Source organism: Phyllobates terribilis, unplaced genomic scaffold (genome assembly GCF_046119375.1).
Source record: "Phyllobates terribilis strain yellow unplaced genomic scaffold, ASM4611937v1 Scaffold_4__5_contigs__length_816908805, whole genome shotgun sequence".
NCBI classification, from domain to species: Eukaryota; Metazoa; Chordata; class Amphibia; order Anura; family Dendrobatidae; genus Phyllobates; species Phyllobates terribilis.
This window is the reverse complement of record NW_027362764.1, coordinates 111,162,429-111,178,641: the sequence shown is the minus strand read 5'-3', so window position 1 is coordinate 111,178,641 and position 16,213 is coordinate 111,162,429. Positions and strand designations below refer to the sequence as shown.

Below are 16,213 nucleotides of genomic sequence, written 5' to 3'. Positions count from 1 at the left end.
AGATGACGGACCTGAGTGAGGAATTTTTTTTGTGGACAGAGTTGAAGCTTTCATTGTGATCCAAAATGTTATGTAAAATGTTCCTATTTATCCTGTGCTCTACACTGAGCACTGATATCGGGGTTTCCAATTAAATCTCCGATTGACGTAATTCAGATGAATCCCCCAGGGATCCATTCACTATAATGAGGCAACAGAGTTACTCTGGACTCTGTCTGGCCTTGTTCACTTGTTCAGTATCATCCTTCTTTTCAGAAGTGCACAAAACTGTGGCCGACAGCACTTTTATGCACGCCTAATAAAAAACGGACAATGTGGAATCACAGACCAAACAGTGTCCACGGTGCCTCCATCTGCCTCAGGATGGCATTTCTTTGGAGGGCCGCACAGCCCTCCATCTGCTCGCCAGAGGTAGCCAGACTACCATTAGGTACCAAGATGAGATCCTCAGACCCCTTGTGAGACCATATGCTGGTGCGGTTGGCCCTGGGTTCCTCCTAATGCAGGACAATGCCAGACCTCATGTGGCTGGAGTGTGTCAGCAGTTCCTGCAAGATGAAGGCATTGAAGCTATGGACTGGCCCGCCCGTTCCCCAGACCTGAATGCGATTAAGCACATCTGGGACATCATGTCTCGCTCCATCCACCAACAGACTGTCCAGGAGTTGGCGGATGCTTTAGTCCAGGTCTGGGAGGAGATCCCACAGGAGACCATGCGCAACCTCATCAGGAGCATGCCCTCATTTTGACTTGTTTTAAGGACATTACATCAAAGTTGGATCAGCCTGTAGTGTGTTTTTCCACTTTAATTTTGGGGGTGACTCCAAATCCAGGCCTCCATTGGTTAATAAATTTGATTTCCATTGATGATTTTTGTGTGATTTTGTCTGATCGCTTGTATCGCATACGGATGCAGGAGTATCCTTATGCTATGCAGGCTGTCAGCGCTGCACTACAAGTAAGTATGTTAGATCATGCTCTGCATATGATCAAACTAACTTGCTTGGGCCTGGTGACCCAGATGTCGTCATGACGACAATGGGTCACCATGGCAATGATCGGGACCCCACAATGACATCGCAGGGTCTCCGATCCAAGGTAAGAGGGGCTTTCTTTCCTCTGCTTGCTCCTGAAATGCTGCGATTGACTTAGATCGCAGCATTTCGGGGGTTAATGAGTCGGGAGCGGTGCGGGTGTCAGCTGTCAGAATCAGCTGACACCCGGCAGTGATCGCGCTCGCACAGCCTCTCTGCCAGCACGATCGCCGAGACGTAATTATACGTGCCTGGTCATTAAGGCCCAGGGCACAGGGACGTATAATTATGCCTCCCGTCAGAAAGGGGTTAAAGAATCATATGTATTTGCTATTGTAAATATTACACCCGTAATTATATCTATTTTCTGTTAATCTTTGCTCTGCTAATCCACATATTTTGTATTGAACTTTCTTTCTAGGTAAAAATCTTTTGTCCATTCTACACACTTTCTGTTCTGATTCTCTGTTATGCACATTGTTTATTAGATTATAGCGAAAGAAATTACAATTTTACATAGACAATGGAGCTGAGACCCAGAGAAAAATTAATTCGGGAATGGTAAGACTTTGAGGCACGCTCAGACTAGTACTACATAAATGAATCACAACCTACAAGGAGACTTTATTATTATAAAATAAATCTTAAAAAGCCTCTGTCATCACGCCGCTATTTTTGTATGTGCGTCAATCATTGTAAAATAAGTCATAAATAAATAGTATTCTGCACTTTTTGGAGGGTTAACTTTAAAGATTTTTTTTTCAGGTCTAAAGTTCTATCACTATTGACCCAAAATCACAAGAAAAATCATCTCCAATATCCTCAACTCATATAAATAGGCCAAAAAATGTTTGCAATTCTGTTCTGTGAAGTGATGAAATAATACTTTTTTGGTCAGCAGTATGTCTGGAAAAGGTAGAACCCCATACCTAAAGGGAAGCATTACGGTGGCGCGGGAATCTTCTGGGGCTGTTTTGCCTCATAATCTCAAGTTGACCTCAAAATTCACCATGGTTTTGTTTCAGAAACAGCCCTAGAGATTCTGGAGTTGCCCTCATAGCCACTTGACTTGAAAATCTTTGGTGGCCTTTGAATAAAGTGATTGCAGTTCACAAACTCAAGAATATTAGTGAACTGTAGACCACTGCCCTTGAGGAATGAGCTAAGATTTCTCCGAAGTTGCTAGAAGGTTGTGTCCGGCTATGCTTCATGTTTACAGCAGGTCACAACAGCCAGAGAAACTCTACTAAATATTATGTACTAAATATACTTGTTATAAAGGGGTGAATAATTTTAAGACTGCAGTAGTCAGTGAAAGTGACATTTTGTGTTGAATTTGGAGAAACCAATTGTTATATTAGATGTGTTGATCTATTTAAACTGCAATAAACCAAGCAAACAAACAGCAGAAAGTTTGAAAATGTTGCAAATTAACCTCATTTGTAATGGTGTGAAATAATTTTGATTTCAACTGTATTTATTACAAAAGAAGTACAGGTTGATTCAATTGCTACTTTACCAGGAAATATTGCTGTAACTTCTAAAAGAGATGATCAGTAGTGTTGAGCCACCCCCGTAGTGTTCGAGTTCGGTTCGGTTCGTCGAACACCCGTGTGTTCGCCGAACTGTTCGTCGAACTGTTCGTCGAACACCTTCGAACACCGTTAAAACCAATGGCAGGCAAACAAAAACACATAGAAACACATAGAAAACACCTTCAAAGGTGTCCAAAAGCTGACAAACTGCTCAGAAGACACAACTAACACATGGAAAAGTGACAAGTACATATAGTCATGCGAAAAGAAAAGAGGTGGAGGAGTAAAAGGAGGGGGAGACACAGATATAGGCATGTCATGCCCTTCTAAAATCCAAAAAGTGAGAAGCCGAGACGGCCAGTCCGCTCCTGCCCGTGCCACCTCCGTGTCGCCGGGTTTGTGCCAGAGCCGCGGTGAACCCTGACGGCCAGCCCCCCTCTCCCAATACTGGTGCCTGTCCGCTGGTGGGTCGAGAGAGCCCCCCTGTGGTGGAGGCAGCTCTAAGCTTTTTAATTTAAATTGTCCCTCTAATTTGAATGAATACACTTTAAATCCATTTACAAGGATCTATTGGAGGGCAAGTCTCATGCCAGCAGCCGCGTAATTCCAGCTCCAGTAGCGTCCACTAAAGCTGCTGCAGTTAAAAAGCTTTTATAAGGATCGAGCTCGGCTGTCCACCGCAAGGCATCCTAGTGCCAGTCCCAGCCCCTATGCCTTGGGGTGCCTCCTGATGCTCTTCACTAAGTATCCCGTGGTCCCGAAGCATTTCCTTTGAAAAAATTAAGTGTCCAAACTACAGGTGGTGTAGCTTGCTTAACAGCCGGGATAATCCGCTGACTAGCAGACACTGCTACTAGGCACAAAGTATTTCCTGGGCTAGATGCAGTTAAAAATTTGTAAGTAGATACTCTCGTTGGATGCTGAGAAAGCATTCCATAGAGTCTCCTGGCACGCCATATATGATTCTCTTAAAAAGCTTGGGGTAGGGGTCTAGGGGACCCTTTTATAGCCAAAATCACGGCCCTGTATCACAATACGTCACCTAGGCTGAAGATAAATGGAACTGTAGCACCGAGGGCTCGGTTGCTACAGACGTATTGCACCTCACCCAGAGGTGTGATATCTCACTCTCAGATAAGGATGGAGTGTGGATCAGGACCCGACACCTGCATGCATTACACCACATTGCCGTGGGGCAGGGCGACCAATATGCCCCTGAGATGGGCACGACAGTCCCTGTCCCTGGCTGGAGTGGGGGGAGGGAACACTGAGGAAGGGGAACCCTGCAGTGCAGGAGCAGGGAGGAAGCAGTTCCTGGGTGCATTGAGAAGGGAGTATAAAAGGTGGGCACCATCTTAGTTCAGTGCAGAGAAGTCTGAGCAGAAGTGGCAGGGAGCAGGGGCTCTGCATGAGCTCTGCTCCGGAGGCGGGCCTAGTAACAGAGGCCCAGGCCTGCAAGAGGGAGAAGGAAGGAAGAGGAGCGGAGAAGGCTCCAGGAACGAGGAATGAAGGGATCCCAGGGGTGCGGACGGGCGAGTCGCCACCGCACGCCCGAATTCACCTGCGTGGAGGGGTCAGGCCAAAGGGGGAGACCGGTCCCCGAACTAGTGGAGGCAGGAAACGACCCTCAGCTAGAAACCGGAGGCTCTGACATTTTATGTGGCGCAGCCCCTTGCTCCACCCGCTAGGAAGGCACCACATAGGGTCAGGGAAACTGGCGCCAAGTTTACCAAGAGGAGGCCCGAGGCAGCCGGACAGAAGTGTTGGTAAGAAAGGCCAGACAAAGGACACACAAAGGGGGTCCTGTGAAGCGCTCCAAAGTTATCTGGGAGTTGTCTGAGCCCCTCACCTGGTGAGCACAGTACGACGTGGGCAGGCATTACCTGCAGACGTGGTCTGGATAATAAGAACTGTGAGTAAAGGCCCTGAACTGCATCACTGACTCCGTGTCGTTACTGCTGCTGCCCTGCACCATCACCCCCATCCTCCGCATACACTGCCCTGAGGCTATACTCCTCCCGTGGGGAGTTATGCTACGCTCTGCTGCACCCACAACACCAGCCTTAGCGGTCTGCCCTGTAGCGGCGGTTCACTCTGACCGCAATCCACGGGTGGCGTAGTCGGACATTTAAACATCAAAACCACATAAATAGTTCCGCCACTGGTTTGACCGCCCTGAGCCACGGAACCGGATCGCCGCCACGAAGACTACAACCACCAGCATCCACCAAAAAGGGTCCGGCTCCGGGTGTCCCAAGGCCCAGGGGGTGCGTCAGAACATTTTCATCACCTTTCACAATCACCAATGGGACAAGGCAGGGATGTCCTCTGTCCCCTCTCTTATACATCCTAGTGACGGAGCACCTGCTCTCATCAATTCGCCATAACCCCAATATTAGGTAGATTGAGGTGGGAGGCACCGAGTACAAGTGCTCTCTATTTGCTGATGATGTCCTAGTATATATCACTTAATCACATATATCCATCCCTGCTGTTATGGCTGAAATAGATCACTTTGTTACATGGTAAAATTTTAAAATCAATGCAGCGAAGTCTGAGGCCCTCGATGTCTCCCTCCCTAAATCCATATAGGATTCCATCCAGTCCAACTTTCCCTTTGCCTGGCCCTCACAGGGTATCAAATACTTAGGAAATCCTATTCATAGAGACATCTCCCATCTATGTTATCTTAATTTTGGGCCCTTTATTGAACAATTCCATACAGACCACGGTTGGCAAGTTGGAACTGTGAGATTCACTACGTGCACCACTGGTATTTTGTGGAAAAGCACATGTAAGATTCTGCAACAGTCTCTGCTGATACTCCTGCATGCGTGCATCCCTTTCTATGGCAGGAATAATTTCTGCAAATTTACTTTTGTACCGGGGATCTAACAGTGTGGCAACCCAGTAGTCAGGATTATTTCTAATTCTCACAATTCGAGGGTCATGTTGCAGGTAGTGCAGCAAGAAGGCACTCATGTGTGTTGCGCATCCAGGAGCACCAAGTCCCTGTTGTGTTGGTGGCGAGGTAACAATCATGCTTCCTTCCTCTGTCCTCTCCCCCCAACCTCGCACAACAGAAATGTGATCAAGGTCTCCCTCATCTGATGAGTCTTCCATCAGTTCGTCCTCCACTTCTTCCTGGGCTCCTGCACCTTCCTCACTAGTTTGGCTGCTACCATGCGCCCTGGTAAAATCATCTCCCCCACCCTCACATGCCTGCCGCCCTGGTGCTGCCGACCGTCTGGACCTTGCAGATGTTAGCCCTTCCGCATACAACTCCTCCTCCTCTACTTCCTCCACCTCCTCTTGTGCCACCACCTGACTCCGAATTCTGTTTAACATGTGCTCCAGCATGTAAATCACCGGAATAGTCATGCTGATAATGGCATCGTCAGCACTAAACATCTTCGTCGCCATTTCAAAACTGTGCAGAAGGGTGCATAGGTCCCTGATCTGAGACCACTCCTCCAGCGTGATTTGCCCCACCTCTGAATCTCGTTGGCCCAGGCTATACGTCAGAACGTATTGCACCAGGGCTTGTCGGTGCTGCCACAGTCGCTGCAACATGTGCAGAGTTGAATTCCACCGGGTAGGCACATCGCATTTTAGCCGGTGAAGTGGCAGGCCCAACGACTTCTGTAGAGATGTAAGTCGCTGAGCTGCGGGATGCGAACGGCGGAAGTGAGCACACAGCGACCGTGCCCTCTGCAGAAGGCCATCTAGTCTGGGATAGTGGGCTAAAAATTGCTGGACAACCAGGTTCAACACGTGAGCCATACAAGGCACGTGTGCGACATTGCCCCGGCGAAGGGCCGCACCCAGGTTTGCAGCATTGTCGCACACGGCCTTCCCTGGTTTCAGGTCCAGTGGAGACAACCATTCATGAAATTGGTTCTCCAGAGCTGACCACAACTCCTCAGCTGTGTGCCTCACATTTCCCAGACATTTCAATGTAAAAACCGCCTGATGACGTTGAGCCCTACTGCCAGCATAGTAAGGAGGTGTGCAGGATCCCTTCTGCGCAGTTAGAAAGCTTGTGGCATGACCAGACAGGCTTTGGGTGCAGGTGGAAGACCGAGAGGAGGTTGAGGAGGCAGAAGCAGTGGAGGAAAAATGACATAAAGAGGATTGACGCACAACTCGTGGGGACGGCAAGACTTGGACAGCAGCCCCTTGTCCTGCTGTCACCATAGTTACCCAGTGCCCAGTCAGCGACATGTAACGCCCCTGTCCATGCCTACTCGTCCAAGTGTCTGTGGTGAAATGCACCCTGTCACACACAGAGTTTCTCAAAGAAGCGGTGATGTTGTGTGCGACATGCTGGTGGAGCGCAGGCACACCTTTCTTTGAGAAGTAGTGCCGACTGGGCATCTGGTACTGGGGCACTGCGACGGACATAAGGTCTCGAAAATCCTCTGTGTCCACCAGGCGGAAAGGCAGCATTTCTGTAGCCAAGAGCTTGCAGATGGTGAAATTCAACCTCTTAGCTTTCTCATGGCTAGGAGGAAATGGTCTTTTACTTGTCCACATCTGAGGGACCGAGGGCTGGCTATTGTGCTTAGACGGGGTTGATAAGGGTGTCCCCGGCAAACTGCCGGTCTGTGAGGAAGATGCAGGCGGACATGTTAGGTTGCCTTGATCCAAAGGTGGTGCTATCGATGTCGGACAGCGCTCAAGACCAGCTGGTGTTACCACCTCCAAAGAAAATGATGACCTGCCAATCACGCTGGCTGTTGCGGGTAAAGAGGTGGCAGGTCTGCGCCCCAAAACAGGTGTGACTGCTGTCCCCCCAGTCACAGAGGATGAAGAGGCCGCGGATGCACAAGATATGACAGACGGTGGTTGGCCCGGCCGGCTAGACCGCATTGTAGTACACTGAGCTTCCCACTGCAACTTATGCTTCATGTCCATGTGCCGGTTCATGCATGAAGTACTCAAACTATGTATTTTTTGGCCTCTACTTAGCTTTTGCTGACAAATGTTACAGATAACACGAGTTGGGTCATCTTTATCGATCTGAAAAAATGCCCAGGCTATGCAAGGCTTAGCACCCATGCGACCTGAAGAGCCACCACGACTTGTGGTGAGAGGCAGAGTTGTGTTTGAGGATGCAGTTGTTGACGTGCTTCCAGTACTACGTCTCTGTCCAGGAAGGCGCAACCTGACCTCGTCGTCACTAGCATCTTCCTCCACCTCCTCTGCTGACCTCATCTCTTGGCTGACTGTGGCTTGACAGTAAGTGGGATCTCCGACCTCATCATCATCACCCTGTGCGTTATCACACCCGTCGTCCTCAGAGCCAACCTGTTCCTGCCCTGACAAAAAACTAAAGTTGTCGCTCCAATCAGGTATTTGAGTCTTATCATCGTCTTCCTCATTGTCTCCACCAACAGGAGTTACAGTTTGGGAATGAGGGTCTACATTATGGTCAGAACCTTCTGCGTCTGGTCCTGGATCCGACTCATAAAGATTCTGGGCATCAGTGCAGATCATTTCCTCGTCTGGATTCACAGATGCGCTGGAGTCGACCTCTGATTCCCAGGCTATAGTATGAGTAAACAGCTCTGCAGACTCAACCATCTGTTCTACCTCATACTCAGACGGGCAGCTGGAGATTTGGGAGCTGTGAGGAAGCAAGTGCGATTTGGGTGACACCTTTGAGGACTGGAGTATTTGTGATGTTGAAGTTGATGTGGAGGAGAGCCCACTTAAAGGAGCACTTGATATCCGTTGAAGCACCTGCTGTTTTTGTGCCTCATCTGGAATTTGTAGCGATTGGCGTGGCCGTAAGAAAGGGATCTTATCACATTGTCCGCTAAAAGAAGTAGACATTTTAGTTTGGCTGGAAGATGGTCTTTCTTCTGCACCTACCCCACGGACACAACCTTTTTTCCCCTTCCCAACACGCCTATTCCCCTTTCCACCAGCAGCAGGCCTTTTTCCACTCATTTTGGTGGTTAACTAATTCACAACTCTGGAGTTGTTTGCACAAAAAAACAATGGATGGTAACCGAGCAGAGCTGAGTGGCCAAACTGTGGTATTAGGCCAAAACTATTGGCTGGGTTAGATGCAGAAAAAAATTATTTTTAATTTGCAACCTGATGGAGGTCAGTATAGATGGACTAATAGACCAAGTCCCACACACCGCTAGAAGCCCAAATATTTTTTCAGAGCTAGATGCAGAATTTTTTTTTATTCAATTTGCAACCTGATGGAGGTCAGTATAGATGTACTAATAGACCAAGTCCCACACACTGCTAGAAGCCCAAATATTTTTTCAGAGCTAGATGCAGAAAAAAATTATTTTTAATTTGCAACCTGATGGAGGTCAGTATAGATGGACTAATAGACCAAGTCCCACACACTGCTAGAAGCCCAAATATTTTTTCAGAGCTAGATGCAGAAAAAAATTATTTTTAATTTGCAACCTGATGGAGGTCAGTATAGATGGACTAATAGAACAAGTCCCACACGCTGCTAGAAGCCCAAATATTTTTTCAGAGATAAATGAAGAAAAAAATTATTTTTAATTTGCAACCTGATGGAGGTCAGTATAGATGGACTAATAGACCAAGTCCCACACACTGCTAGAAGCCCAAATATTTTTTCAGAGCTAGATGCAGAAAAAAATTATTTTTAATTTGCAACCTGATGGAGGTCAGTATAGATGGACTAATAGAATGATGCTATGCCCAAAAGATTTTACTTCACTAGGTGCAGTAAAAAAATTGGTATTCTATACACAGGTGGTATATCTTGCAACACAGATAGGCTACTCCACTGACTAACACACTCTGCAATAGGCCAAAAAGGATTAGCTTTGCTAGATTCAGCCAAATGCTGTGAAAAAAACTTGCACAGCACTGGCACAGACCTGCCTGGCAAAAACTGATAGGAACTGATGTAACCTAGTCCTGAAAAGGACTCCAATTACAATTAGTCTTTACTCCCACAATCTATCTATTTAAGAGCACAGACCTGCCTGATAAAAGTCGTAGGAAATGCTGTAACCTAGTCCTTAAAAGGACTGCAATCACAACTATTCCCTACTCCCAAGCTATCTGTAGATTTGTGCAAAAATTGGCTTGAAATTAACAAGGTATAGCGCACACAGCAACAGCGGTGCCGTCTAACACGCAGCTGCAGCAGTGAGAAAATGGTGGCGACGGGGAAAATGGCTTGGTCTTATAGGGCAAGGACATGTGACATACACTGCCAATCACACATGCCCTTGCTTGTGTGAAAAAAAGCACTTCGCTCCGTGTGTGCGCTGCTGATAGGCTGACAGATTGCACCTCCCCACTGCAAATGCGGGAAAGTGAAAAAAAAATGGAGATCTTCATTGTTCCTGCAGAGATCCATCCCCTGCCCCTCCCCCCGCCCCGCTGTACACTCAAACTGCGTATTAACATTAATTTTCATCATTACTGAGAAAAAATCCAGTTATGATTTTGGTGCACGAACAGTTATCGAACATAACCTCGAACAGCCGAATTTTTCTCAAATTGTTCGTGTTCGCCGACCGGCTCGAACACCGCCCAAAACAGCTCGAATTTGAGATTGGCGAACAGTTCGAGTAGAACAACGCTCATCTCTAATGATCAGCCCTACTGAAATTTGGACTGTGCATACTTTGGTACATGAGAAGTTAGAGTGCAATGATCCTCAGCGACAGTGACGAGAAACATCCTCGCGCGAGTGGTCTCCTCAACTTGACGCCCCGCCGGTCATCTCCATTGCGACATAGACTTGCTGCAAGCCTTTCTGTGCATCGGTAATTTATATGTGGTGCTCGTATTTCACTCCTGCCGAATTCCTTCTTCATTTGTTAACATCATGTACAGTGTTCACACAAAGCTGCTAATCAGTGGTCGGGTGGGATTATACAGAGCTCATGAATGGAGGACTACCTGGCACCAGGTTTACTCATCCTCTAGTGATATTCTGCTGAAAACAGTAATTTTTATCAAAACTAGAATAAGCAGCCCAGTAAGTGATACATAGTTGGAATCAGATTCTCCTTTCCTACATTATGCTTCTCTCAGATTAGGTGGCAAAAACTTGGTGACAGATTCCCTTTAATGCAATTCTCAGAAAGGCAGGGTTGGACACACCTGTGTTATTGCCTAAACCTGTGTAAAGGCATTTGTAGTGTAGAGTAAGGTGTAATATACTCACCGATCGCCGTCCTCCCCAGTTTCTGACACCACTATGATTCTCTTTTGAGTCACTTAATGGCTATTCCCACTTGTTGGCTCACAATGGGCTCTATGTGTGAGCTGGAAGTGTTTTTTACAATGTAAGACAAAAGAGAGTCAGAATAATACTCTATAGACTGTAGGAAAGCAGCTGGACAGGTCCTGAATGGAGTATATGTGTCACCGAGGTGCCTTGCCTCGGTGATGTGACACCCAGAGAAGCATGCTCCAGCACGTATAGTGATGAGAGGCGTTTCTAATGGGCCCAGACTTTGGGTCCAGGTTTTAGGAATGACTGGAAGAGCTGGACGGGACTGGTCGTTCACATCCTCCAATCCAGGAGGTGCAACTGGTGTAAATAGCAGCTGAACTGCTCCATAATGGTCTGTGTGGACAGGTGGAAAGACCTGTTGCGCTGGTCAGTCCCGATCAGAGTTAGACTCAGCCCTGTGATAACTGAATGGCTGAGCCATATTGAGATATGGACTATATTTGTTTTGTTTCTGATTTATGTTGGAAGGCTGTACATTTGTTTATGGTGCAAACTTATTAACTTTAAAAAAATCTGCCAATTTGCACAAAGATACCTCGAGCCTGTGTGGACGCATTCACATTACGCCACATATACATTTACAAGGTTTAGGCAATAAAAAGCATGGTGGAAGTGCATCTTCAACTTCTATAGGGAGAAAAAAAAAGTTGTATCTCAGATCTTGGTGGCATCGAAGACATCTGCAATAGATGAAGATGGGACTAGGTATTTCATTCATTCTGCTGGCAATCGGAAAGAAGAAGACGGTACAGATTACATTGAAAAATGTCACAGAAGTGAATTGTCTACATATTTCTAGCACAAAATTGACTTGACATACAGACATTTTCATTTGCATCCACAAAAAAAAATATGTGAACCTTCTGCATAACCTGTAAATCTCACTTACATTATTAGTCAGAAAATGTGTGACTGACGTATTTTATGGGAATTATGCTGAGGCTCGGAGCAGCCAGAATTTGGTAGTGTTTGAGTGACGGCCTTTGAAAAGGTTTTAGCACAAACCGTACTATCAGGAAGAGTAGAAATTACATTATACTTCAGTCTCTACATAAAAGGAGCAGAGTAGGTAAAGTCCGACCTGAAATGGCGAGCAGTTTTTATACCATGATATTAACGCAGTCCAGTCACAATCTAATGTGTGAGAAGGGCCCGTTAATACAAAAAGAAGTCATATGCATATAATTCTTAAAGGGAAAGTGAACTTAAGTTTGCTTACGTCTATAAGTAGATCAAAATAATTTTTAATAAAGACATTGGCCCTCCTTTTACATCCCTATAGTGACGCGGTCAATTTTCCTTTTTTTCATCTTCCCCTCCTTTTATTCCAAGACTTGTAATGATTATTACTTTTACAGCTAACAAAGCCATATGAGGGCTTGTTTTTCATCTCTTTTTTTCCATATAATGTACTGAATAGTAGTGAAAAAAAAAATTCAAGTGAGTTGAAATAAAAATTATTTTTGGAAGGGGAAAAGAAGGTGATTCAATTCTCTATGTTTTAAATATTCATATTTTTATTTTGAAAAAAAAAAAAAAAAAAGGACACTTTAGTTTTATTACTTTTCACCATTTTAGGTACCCTTGCGGGCTTGGATCTTAATTGCTTGTGCTATATACTGCAATTTCTTGAACCATATAATTGAATGCAGTATTGCAGTACACAGTACAAATAATAATTTCCTATGAAGCCCAGCCTAAGTCTGGGATTTAAAGGAGCACCTAAATGGTGGCCACAAGGGCCTTCAACAACCCATCGGCACTCCACAATCGCGTTGGTAGGGGACTAAGAATGGCTGAATGGATGCCCATGAACGATTTACAAGTATTTCATTATAGTTTGGTCTTATAAATACGAATTCAGAACAATGGTGGAAATATGGAAGTGTGAACGTGTCCTGATACTGATTGCCTGTTCTATAGTGGAAAGAAAACTGAATCACATAAGAAAAATTCATAATTCAATACTCGCGATGTACAGATGCAATATGGAAGTCATAAAAATAACAACCAGGTGCATCCATGTTTCAAAAAGTCTCCACAGGGTTTAAAGGGAATCAGTCACCAAGTTTTTGTTATGTAATCTGACAGCAGCATGATGTAGGGGCAGAGACCCTGATTCCAATGATGTGTCACTTACTCGTCGGCATGCATTTGATATAATCACAGTTTTCTCTGCTGCAGGTCTAGCAGTGCTCAGAATGCGGAACCCTGTATAACCTCGCCCACATCACTGATTGGCCAGTCTCTATGTACACTGTGCATAGGCAGAAAGCTGCCAATCAGTGATGGGGGCAGGGTTACACAGACTAGGAGGACTAAATGACATGAGACAACAAGTCCACTAGTGATAATCTCCTGCTGATAAAACACTGACTTTATTGAAATTGCAACAAGCAGCCCAGTAAGTGATACATCACTGGAGTCACAGTATATGTGCCTACATCATGCTGCTTACAGATTACATAGCAAAAACCACCTGAAAGATTCCTTTGTTTTTCTCCCACAAAATGAATAAATCGGTTACAAATTGCAGATTTAGTAAAATGTGCCTGTATTTATAGGCTCATGTGAACAGCCCCATAAATTAAAAAAAAAATGACCATTTGAAAATGTTAGTGCTACTTTAACTGCATCCAAATTATAATAATAAAAATGTTTAAAAATCTTGATAATAATAAAATCTTACATGGAAAAATAAACTTAAATGAGTCTTCCATGACTGCGAAAAAAGCTGACACTAGAACTTCTGAAAATCATGGTAATATTTAATCCCATAATCTATCAATTAATTAGTAGAACACAGCACATGTAAATGAGCCCGTTTGCCATTTACGTGGGAAGGCGTTCACCTAATTAGATCTGCCCGACCACGCTTGTGTGACTATGAAAGCAACACGTGAATATAAAATACATCTCAAGCTCCTACTTTTCTTTTTAATCTGCTTACATTCACATCTGATTAGTGCACCGTCAAGAAATGACATAGGACTGTGTTTACTGTTGACCGTCCACCTTCGTGATTACTGTAGGTAATCTGGTTTCTAGCAGATCGTCTGCTTAATACATTAGTGGCGGTCTGATGGAATTTTGTCTGCAATTAATGGAAGGGATGAAAGCAGAGTATGGTAGAAGACGAGCTCTAACTAATCCTGTCCTACGTAGAGACAGTGAAAACTGACACTAGAACGTCTGAAAATGTACAAATTTATCAAAGTGGTTAATACTGGATGATGAATCTGGAGCGTCTGTTGATGCCTTAGTCTAACTTTACACCAACTCTTTGTAAACTTACTTTTACCCCTAAATTTTGATGCAATTTGACAAACATTGTTACATTTTTAATCCATGCCCCTTTTCAGCAAAGTCAAGTTATTAGGAGGTTAATTTTTTAAGTCACTTTTGCATGTGGCTCCATTGTTGTTATTTGGGCCAAATGTATCCGAATGTCTGTAAAAGTAACAAAGACAAAAGGACAATGAAAAAAAACGCCGAAAAAACGCAGCAAAAAAACAAGAAAACAGCAACAAAAATCCTGAACAACCTCCTGGCAAGAGATCAGATTTTGCTGAAGAAAATGAACGCAGAAAAAACCATAGCCTAAAGGTACTAATATCGTCACGTTTGTGAGATAGTGAAGAGTAGGGTCACACGACCGTTTTCTCCACATCCGCGAAAAATGGCCCGATTATTCTGATCAGACTTTGATCAGAGTGACATCAGTTTTTCTCAGATGTGGACAGACAAAAAGTTCCTCCATCTTCTCAATTCTGTCAGTCCATGAAAATCAGACCGCACTCAGATGTCATCTGAGTGCGATCCGATTTCATGGACCCACTTGGATCAAAATCGGACATTTCTCCGTTTCTCTCCATGGACCACTCAGTCCAAGGAAAAAATCAGACACGTGCACAGCCCCATAGAAATTCACAGGAACGATTGCTATATGTGAAAACCATGGATAGCACTCATCTGAGAAAATCGGTCATGTGCACGAGCCCTAAGGGTGAGATATTCTCAGGTTTGAGACAGAAATGGGGAAATTTTTAAAGCAATTAAGAGGTTAAAACATAATTTCACTTATAGGTTACATTTTCACTTGGAGAGACCTGTGGGAGTCTGTTTCGCACAGTGTAAAGATCATATTTTGAAAAGCTAATTCTTCTACATTTTGGCTACGTAGAAATCTCCAGAACTAAAATGATGGACAATGATACGTAAAGTAGAGGCAGTCTTAAGATAATCTTCATTGTATGATGTGAAGATCATTTTTATGGCGCAGGTTAAAATTCTTTGGTTGAATATACTTATGTAAACGCCTAAGATATGCTTTTTTGGCATGAAATAAACGAGGGTAATGGGTGGATCTCAGAGTCTGCTGAAATCATATTTCTGCGTATTTCTTTTGACTCTCCCTGGCACCGCTGCTTAAATCCCAGACACTAGTGATGAATTCTACTTCAATATGCCACATGATTTCTGATAAATTTGGAGAATCTTTACATATAACACTTCTTTCTAAAACTGGAATCAGTTCCGCGCTTTTTCTGTGATTTTATTAAAAATTGGAATCTATAAATCTGGCTTAAAATCCTATTTACATAATTAACCATGCCAAGATGCCATCCGTTCTCTAAAAGTGGCATGAGCAAATTAGCAAAAAGTCAAATTAAAAAATTAAACTGACACCAACACTGACAAAAAAAACCGGATGATTTCCCCCACAGCGTTTTTTGGAAAAAAAAAACAATAAATAAACCTCTTGTGGCGTTTTTCATTGCGTTTCTAATGGCTTCTTTTTAGTAATTATTTGGAAGGCCAGAATTTATTTTTTTTTTAAGTAATGTGCAGTGATTTTTTTTTTCCTATTTTTCCCCATAAGATTCTATAGGACTTAAAATACACCAGAAAAAAATGCTAAATAAGATTAAAGGGAATGCTTCATTTAAAACACACCTTTTTATTTAAAATAAGCTCTGGGGCAGATTTTGAGGAAGATCTATGTCCGGCCCATAGATCTTAACTGCTCATAAGAATATATGAAAAACGTGGATTTCCTTGGAATAAGACATCAGATGGCAGATATCAAGGTATCATTTAATTCATCCTCCTATGACCTGCATGTCCATATAGATGGCTGAGGAGGGTTGATCCTACTGACAGATTCCCTTTAATTGCTCTCGGTGATAATAATCTTGTAGATATCATACATTTTAATAGCTGACAAAAATAAAATAGGTGATCTTATAAAGAAAGCTTTTGAGACTACTTAGATCTCTTCATCAGGCATGGTAACCATGCTAGAGATACCATGGTAATGATGAAGGAGGCCTCAGGCTTACTCCTGTTCAGCAGCCATTTTAGAGACTTTGGATCAAGAATCCATT

General features: G+C 44.1%; 1 protein-coding gene across 2 annotated transcripts in view; it reads right to left on the bottom strand.

Annotated features, from left to right (window-relative positions):
- PTPRN2 (protein tyrosine phosphatase receptor type N2) overlaps window positions 1–16,213 on the bottom strand; it is a 1,402,724-nt gene that overhangs the window by 582,526 nt on the left and 803,985 nt on the right. The gene's annotated exons all lie outside the window — the stretch shown is intronic.